The following is an 8939-nucleotide window of genomic DNA, read 5'->3' as shown; positions in this document are numbered from 1 at the left end:
TATTCCGTGACAAAACCAAATTTACACAATATCTTTCCACAAATCCAGCCCTACAAAGGATAATAGATAGAAAAATCAACATATGGAGCAAAACTACAGCCTAGAAGAAGAAAGAAGGTAATCTTTCAACAAATCCACACAAACCTAATTCCACCTCTTACAACAAAAACGACAGGAAGTGACAGTTACTTTTTCTTAATATATTAATATGAAAATTAATATTACAAACATATCCTAATCAATTGAAGTCCAATAATATGAGGAATTGGAAATTTGTTAATTGTCATTCAATGGTCTCTCTAATTTGGTAATTGAAGAAATAGGTTCAACATTGTACAATCTATATACACTTTCAGCTTGTTTGTTCGTGACAGTGTCTTGCTGTGTACAAACATAAGGGTGAAATCTTGCTTCTCCTATCTCAGCCTCTCTATTAGTAGTATTGTTTATTTCATGTTTTTAAACTATACTATGGTTTTCAGAACAGCTTATATATTTCAAAATATTTATATACCCAAAAGAAACATAGCCAATTAACTAGGGAGGTGGCTTGTAGGAAAGAGAACAACAAAGAATGAGACTGAATGCTTTGCTTGACGTTTGTAACTCTTGTATCAAGTTTGAAGAAGAGGACTTTATAAGTTACTCTTTCTCTGAGATGAATGCTTTTCCAAATTATTCAGCTAATGAACCAAATTCTTACCTTCACCTAATGTCTGTGCCACCCTCCAAGCAGAACCATTGTTTATCAAAACACTTGGTGAATGATTTTATGGATAGACCATCTTAATACCTATACCATTTCTTTTTTTTTTTTCCAATATCTAAAAATTGTTTTTATTTTGGGCTTGTACCACAATAAAAGCCAAGATTTTAAACTCTACTAAATACAAAACAAACAAAAAGACTTTATATATTTATGTTCATTTAAGAAAATACTAGTAGTGATGTATTATTTTTAAGTATACAGTTAATATGTTTGGAGTTATTTAAAATTTATATTGAGAAAAATGTATTTTCACTATTGCTCTAGATGAGCATCTACATAAGTCTGTTAAATTGATTGTTGTTTTATATCAAACAATGTTTATAATACTATAATAAATTTATAATAATATTTTATTGTTATAATATTTTATAAATTTTAAGGAATATATCAAAAAAGATATTGTAGGTATTGAAGGGGGATCTCTGGGAGGAGTGGGGGTACAAAAGGGAAACAAGAATGTGATTTGATTCTAATTACTTAAAATATGTTTTTAAATGTTATCAAATTCAGATAAATTGAAATCATGTAACTTTTCTCATTATAATGCAAAAAAAGTTTAAAAAAAAAACCAAGAATGATCCATCTGTATTACTCTGAATAATAAGAAAACTTTCCCAATGTCCCAGAAAAAGACGCTACATTTCTCAAAGCTGCTCACTTACAGACATCTTTCAAAAGATTTTCCCTTGGGGAAATGAAAGTAATTACTGTTTTGTTTGTAAGATGTTCAGAATGTGACTGGCAGGCCTGAGATGGCTCATTTGGTAAGGGTTTAGTAGATGAACTTGGGATCTTGATGCCAAAGGAGACAGAAATAGGACCATCCCTGTGGCTTGAAGACTAGCCGTTCTATCCAATCTCAAACTCCAGGTCCAGAAGAAATCCTGTCTCAAGCAAATAATGGAGTGTGATTGAGAAAGTCCCTATATGTCATATTATAGCCTCCACATGAGGCATCAGACATACACACACAATACACATCGCACACAAACATATACAACATGCACAAACATGAGAGGCTTGAGGAAATTTTTCTCTTACAATCAGGCATGGGGATTCGTTAATAATAATTACCTAGTTAGCTCATAATTTAATGAAATATAACATTAGATGTTCCCAAGTAAATTATACTTTTGAATCAACTCATTAATTGATAGAACTAGGAAATATTTTTTTTATTACTATAGCTATAGTGAACAATAAGATAACACAGTTCAGCTGGGCAGTGGTGGCGAATGTCTTTAATCCCCAGCACTTGGGAGGCAGAGGCAGGCGGATTTCTGAGTTTGAGGCCAGCCTGGTCTATGGTGCAAGTTCCAGGACAGCCAGGGCTACACAGAGAAACTCGTTCTTGGAAAACCAAAAAATAAAAATAAAAATAAAAAAAGCACAGTTCTTATTAATTCATTGTATTATATGATGAACTTTTTATTACATTGAAGAGTATAAAATAGATCTTATGAGTAATATAGCATTTAATATTAAGGAAATTGCCACAATCTCTTGATTGATTGTGACCTGAAGATCTTTGATGGTACTATATTGGTCTAAATGACAGGTAATTTTTTGTATCAGGATTAAAAATTTCAGATACTGATCAATAATTATTTAAAAGTATTTGTACCAATTCTAAATGCCTGTGTGAAATAGCTTATGTATTTGTGACAACAGTGTTTGTGACAGCCTACAGGTACAAACAATTCACTGTTTGTATATACCACAGCATAGATAAGCTGTGGTATATAGACTACCTTACTACAACAGTAAATTTCAGCAGTGTGCAACATTGTGAATGAATGTTATAATGATATATATATATATATATATATATATATATATATAGTGGTATTTTATTTTTACTATAGCTATGGTTATAAAATTTATTCACTAGTTCTGCCAATAATGAATTTATTCTAAACTATAATTTACTTGGGAAATTCTAATGTTACATTTAATTAAATTATGAGGTAACTAGATAATTATTATCAAAGAATCCCCCACATATATATGTATAATGTTATAGAATATTAAAAATAATAAAAGGCAGCTAATTTATAGCCAGTCAGCATGGTTTCTAAAATAGACCTTCCTTTATGGTCTATTTAAATATCAACAATTTTTAAACCTATTGTAGCTATACAATCCCTTCACAGTGACACAAATGACTAGAAGGAAATGTATCCAAGGGTCAAGCAATTTTTAGAGCCATTTGGGAATTCTGCCTGCCATACCAGCTATTTATCACCCTCTGAAGAGGTATAGTCACTATCACACTTTGAATTTATGTTTTACTATATCCATAGTTTATCCTCGTACCATTGATAGCTTTCTTACCAAGGGAGCAAAGTCACTCTTTCTAGCCTCAAAAATGCAGGAGTCTGCACTATTGGGTGGTCCACTCCAATCTTTCCAATGACTTAAACCATTAGAACTCAGCTGCATCTCTATTGTCTTAGGTAAGTTTTAAAACAGCTAACAGTGTACACAACATGTACACAGAGTCCCACGACTCCCTCAGAATCCAAAATCAGAAAAATAATGATGAGAAAGATAGGTCAGCTGCTAGTGTGCCTGCCTACTCTATTAGTTAGGGTTTCCTTACCATGACCAAGGCCAATTCTTATAGAGGAAAACATTTAACTGAGGCTGGTTTACAGTCTCAGAGGTTTAGTTTATTATCATCATGTTAGGAATCATGGCAGAGTACAGGCAGACATGGTACTGAAGGAACTTAGAGTTCTACGTCTTGATCCGAAGGCAGCAAGGAATGAGACTCTCTTCTGCAGGCAGTCAGGAGTAGGCTCCCTTCTGCACTGGGTAGAGCCTGAGCATAGGAGGCCTCAAAGCCAACCTACATAGTGATGTACTTCCTCCCACCAGGCTATACCTCCTCCAACAAGGCTACACCTCCTCCAATAAGGTCATAACTTCTAATAATGCCATTTCCCACTGGCCAAGCATGTTCAAATCACCACACCTAATAAGCATGAGAACCTGTGTCTGATCGATAGAATCCACATAAAAAATGCCAAGTGTGGAGAAACGTGCTTGTAATCCCAGTGCTGTGGACTCTGAGACAGTCAGATCTTCAGGAGTCCCTGGACAGCTATCAAAGCCTACTTGGGAACTTCGAGACCAATGAGAGACATTGTCAAAAAAAATATGTAGACAGCGTACCAGGTTGCCAAGTGGCTTGTTTGAGTCTCTGTTGGATAAACATACTTAAACCAAATTATAACCCCTGAGGCTCCCAAACCGCCACATCTTAGCTGCTTCAGGTCCATCAGGTCAGGCTTTCCTATAATTGACAAGTACCAGATAGAGATGACCAGTTAATTAGTTGCTGTAAGCTAATCTAAATCAATCATTTATAATAAAGGAATCGTAACCAACAAAACTTTACTATTAATAAGAATCAGCAATAGCTGCAAACACTCCAAAAAGAAAAAGCATCAAAATACCAGCAGGTCCTTGCTTTTCTTCACCATTCTCACACACATATCACATTTCATCAATTGGAAAGTTGAGTTAGCTCCGACTCATTATGCAGTCCTTGACGAAGTGGCACCTGTCTGCCTCTGAAAGTGATCTAATAGGATTCTTGCACAAAACATCACTGGAAACTGGCCGTAGTATTTTAGATTCGGGTCCCAGCTACTCCTGTATTCATTGTTCTCCAGTCCTGTGCCCGAATCCCAAGGAATTTGACAAACAATGCCCTGTCTTCTCTTCCCATGCCTGAACAGGTGAGTGAGAGTCTTACATTTGGTTACCCAGAGCAGGCATTTCCCTAAACACTTTACGAAGCTTCTACACATTTATGTCATCTTTTCAGCAAAAGAAGACTCAGCTATGAGTTTGCAGGTAAATCGGATGTTAATTTTGCTAAAGCAGAAAAACCTAATTTTTGAAAGTCCAATAACACAACTGGAAAAGATTTGTTGTTAATCAGAAACACAAATACAAAATATGTCTTGGCTGGAGTATACTTTCCAACAGCTCTTGAGCAACCCTGCATTCTAATAGGATTTTACCTATATTCTCTGAGTGAAGTCACTGGCTCTATGTAGGGCCTCACTTTAGAATGCGTGTGAATAGTACACTCCCTAGACAGAAGTATTTCAAAATAAATTACTGCTATGCCATAGCTATTTTTCAAGTGACATGCAGTTAAGTGGATATAAGCTACTTCCAGTTCTTCAAAGAATTGTAGGTGTATTGCCTACAGGCTACTTTTACAGAGTTCAGAATCCCACAAGGTCATTTTCCCATCGGCTGTTTTTCTATCTGCTAGAGAACTAGAGGTGATTCTCACTCACCTCAGACCTCTTCCTGTTTGGGAGAAATTCTAATATCTTTCTTGAGTTCCCAAGACTTCACCTCCACATGTCCTCAGCTTCTCTCCTAGACCCTTTGGAACAACGTGGAAAAAGCGGTGCTTCTGAAGCAAAGGAATTAAAGGAACCTTAGAAATTTTAATAGATCGGAGAAATAAACAAAATACCACAGAAAACAACATATCAAGCTGTTGTGTCAAAAGTAAGTTTATACTGGAGAAGGACGTTGAAATTGTTTCTTTGATTTTGGCAACTAATACTGTGTTGATCTGTGATCAGAAAGAGAGAGAGAGTAATAGTTGGAGATAGGACTTGGCTCCTGTGTACCTCCTCTGTAACAGGGTGTAAAGGACTCCTGGGCACCTCCACTGTAAGGGTGTAACTGGCTTGTATGCACCTCCACTATAGCAGAGTATATATCAACACCCTGTGCGGACAGAGGGTAGGAAAAGATGAAGAGTTTAGAAGTAGAGTCTGCACACACATATTGGCATAATTTGCCCATGCAAATTTCTCCATAGGAAACTCTAGGATAACTCGGTGTTTAGAAGGTTTCCATGCTGTTTCTCTGTTGTCACATTAGAACTAGGTAAAGTGTTGTTGGCTTGAATTAGATTGAAATTCTTAGCTAGAAATGTTGTCATGAAAGACCAGTGTACCCTGCTCTTACCCATCAAGCAGGAAATGTTTTATTCCCATCCTGATTCCCAAAGGAAACCTTTTCTGACTTGTTAGAAATGTTTCATTTTGTCACTAATGAACCTCTCAAATATTTCTTAGTACTTAAGTTACCAAAAAATCTCATAATTTAGTATTAGTTTATCTATTGTCCAAACAAATAGTTATTTTTTAAATGAATGCATTTTAAATGAATAATTGCTTGCCCAATATCAAAAGTCTAGGACTTGATTGAAAGACAGATAAGGGTATAGGCTTATAAACACCTCCTTGGGGTTAGGAAAAAAGATTATATTTTCTTCTAAAAATGGTGCAAACAAAGAAGTGAATGGTGGAATAGGTATGAATAAAAAGTAATTTCTTAGTATCACTGGGAACCTAATTGAGAGGTAATGTCCACTGAGGTTGGACATTACCAAGTTTTAAAGTGGAAGTGCAACAATTCTGAACCACTTAAAGAATGTGTAAGTATGTTCACCCTTATTAATACAAGCACTGTCTTAATTAGGGAAAATGCCACAACCAGTACACTGAAACCATTCACCAGAAGATAATTCTTGTTACCACATATTCACAATTCAGGCTCCTTTAAGGCAAGCATATGCTTTATTCATTCTTAGGAATTTTACTGATAGGCATCTAGAATCTAACTAGTAGTTTTGATTTTTAAAAATGTGCACATACATCATATATATCATCTACATATACACCCACACCTATATCTACATACCTAAACAACTACACTCACATAAACATATGCACACACACACACACACACACACACACCCATACATACACATATACACAAGAATAAGGTGAAGTTAGTAGTAAAACAGGAGATGATATCTACAGTGGCAAAATTAAAAAAAAAAAAAGACCCAACCACAAAAGGGATGAACCTGCAAAAACTTGAGGGACATTTTGTTTTGCTTGAAAAGATGACACAAGGTAAAGTTTAATAGCAAACACCAGGATTAGATCCTCTTAACACCATTACTGTTTGAGAATTTTGTGCATGCGTGCAGTGTGCTTTTATTAAGTCCTATGCCTTATTCCTTCTGCTCCAATTCCTCCCTTTGCCTCCTTCCATTCTTTCACAACTTTCTGTTTTGTTTTGTTGTTTAACCCAGCATTGTCAGTAACTTTTTAGGTTGGCGTAGGATGGGGATGCCTCTGTGAGGCTATATCCTGGAAGAAAATGGACTCTCTCTTTTTCAGCAGCCATAAGTTGCTAATAGTTCCTTAGCTAGATGTGGGACTTCATGGCCACCTTCTCCTGAGATTTTCTCTGTCTTGACCTTGTGTAGATCATGTTCATGCTATTCAAAAAAAAAAAAAAAAAAAAAAAGCTTGGAGTTTATATGAATATCTGCACTGTTGTGTCCTGAAAGAACTGATTCATTCTGCAATGATCCTTGAGTTTTGGGAAGAGTGATTGTGAAGCGGATATCTCACTCAGACCTGAGTGTTTTGCAGTCTCCTACACTCTAAATGTTGACTAATTGTGGGTCTCTGTGTTGTTACTTGACATGTACTGCAAGATGTTTTTCTGATTAGAGTGGAGAGATGCATTAATCTGGAGGCAGGTAGGGCATACAGGTCACATGGTCCTAAGTGGGAGGATTTGGGGGTAGTGAAGTAATCAGAACACTTATTTTTGTAAAACTGGGTCAGCACATTATTTTGCATAACTTTTGAATTACATTTTACTCTAGAAATCAGAAATTTTTATCACAGAATAAATGTTTCCCACATCTCCTTACCCTGGAAAGAATGCGATTGATAAGCATTACTAAATATTTCCTTTTGCTCTTAGGAGAGAAGTAGCTATGGAGATCCCTTTTTAGGATTGCAAACAGCTGTCCAATCAAGATCAGGTCTCTAGCTTTTGCTTAGGTTGAAAGTTGAAACATGAAATTTCGTTGCCTTGTTTGCACATCTCTAGAAGAAAGTCTGAAAATGATTTACAGTTTCAGCACTAGACACTTATGAAATGATTAACTACTCCCCAAGATTCCCTGGAACACTAGACACTCTCAGTTATTTTTAAAGCATCTTTCTTCCCTCTCTATATTTGAGAAATCTTTAGAATATGCTACAATCTGAATGACTTCTGGAATGTTTCCAATTTAATACTACTTATGTGTTAAAGTTACTGTTCATGATCTTTTCTTTAACTATCTTATTTATTTTAGCCTCATGTTATCTACTGCTAAGCTATACTTACAATATATGTGCTAGAGGCTGTTTCTTATTGACAAATGCATGACATACCTTGGCTTACTGAGAGAGAGAGATTATGGAAGAGTAAAAGTACTGAATTACCTATGTTACTTATTAATAAGTTTCTCATTCATGGTGTTTAGTAGAAGCAAGGTGTAAAAACAAGGTGAAATCTCTTTATCTCTCTTTCCTCCTCCTCCCCTCCTTTTCTGGTTTTTCACAACAGGCTTTCTCTGTGTAGTTCTGACCATCCTGGAACTCTCTGTGTGGACCATACTGACACTGAATTAACAGATGTATCTGCCTTTGCCTTTTTAGTGCTGGGATTAAAGGCATGAGCCACCACCAATGGGCCAAATTTCTATTTATGACAGAAAGTGATTTGCTATCCTCATCATTTAACTTATTCAAGATAAAAAAGAGAATCCACATTTTTATGTTTTTAATTGATGTTATGACATTGAGACTGTGTACCACACCATTTGGAATTTGTAATTCATCTGTAACATGGAAATAATAGGAAAAATAATCACTTCAAATCATGTTTTAAAAAGCATAATGCTCCCTCCCATTATGCTTCCAAACTGTAAAGCATTTGAATGTAAGAGTAACAGAGTGGTACATTACCAGTAATCAGCAATTCTGATTCACAATCAAATTCTCTGTCACACACACACAACATTCTGGTACCTCCCAAATGTCACACATTGAGACTATCTTTTCTCTCTACCATTCTTCCAGTTTTCATCAAAACAGTTTCCACTGTCCACAGAAAAAATGCTCAGAGCCTGAATATAATAAACTCATGGTGACGCATCTACCTCCTAGACCGGAAGCCGGAGAACCTGCCTTGTAACTTCTTTTTATATATATTTATGTTCATTTAAAAAAATCTAGTAGTGATGTATTATTTTAAAATATACAGTTAATAT

At 35.6% G+C, this 8939-nt stretch overlaps 1 pseudogene; it reads right to left on the bottom strand.

The window, feature by feature from the left end:
• LOC116104799 overlaps positions 1-3211 on the bottom strand; it is an 8298-nt pseudogene extending 5087 nt beyond the window's left edge.
• Between the last annotated feature and the right edge of the window lie 5728 nt (positions 3212-8939).

Source organism: Mastomys coucha, unplaced genomic scaffold (genome assembly GCF_008632895.1).
Source record: "Mastomys coucha isolate ucsf_1 unplaced genomic scaffold, UCSF_Mcou_1 pScaffold22, whole genome shotgun sequence".
Taxonomy (NCBI): Eukaryota; Metazoa; Chordata; class Mammalia; order Rodentia; family Muridae; genus Mastomys; species Mastomys coucha.
This window is presented reverse-complemented; position numbering and strand designations above follow the sequence as displayed.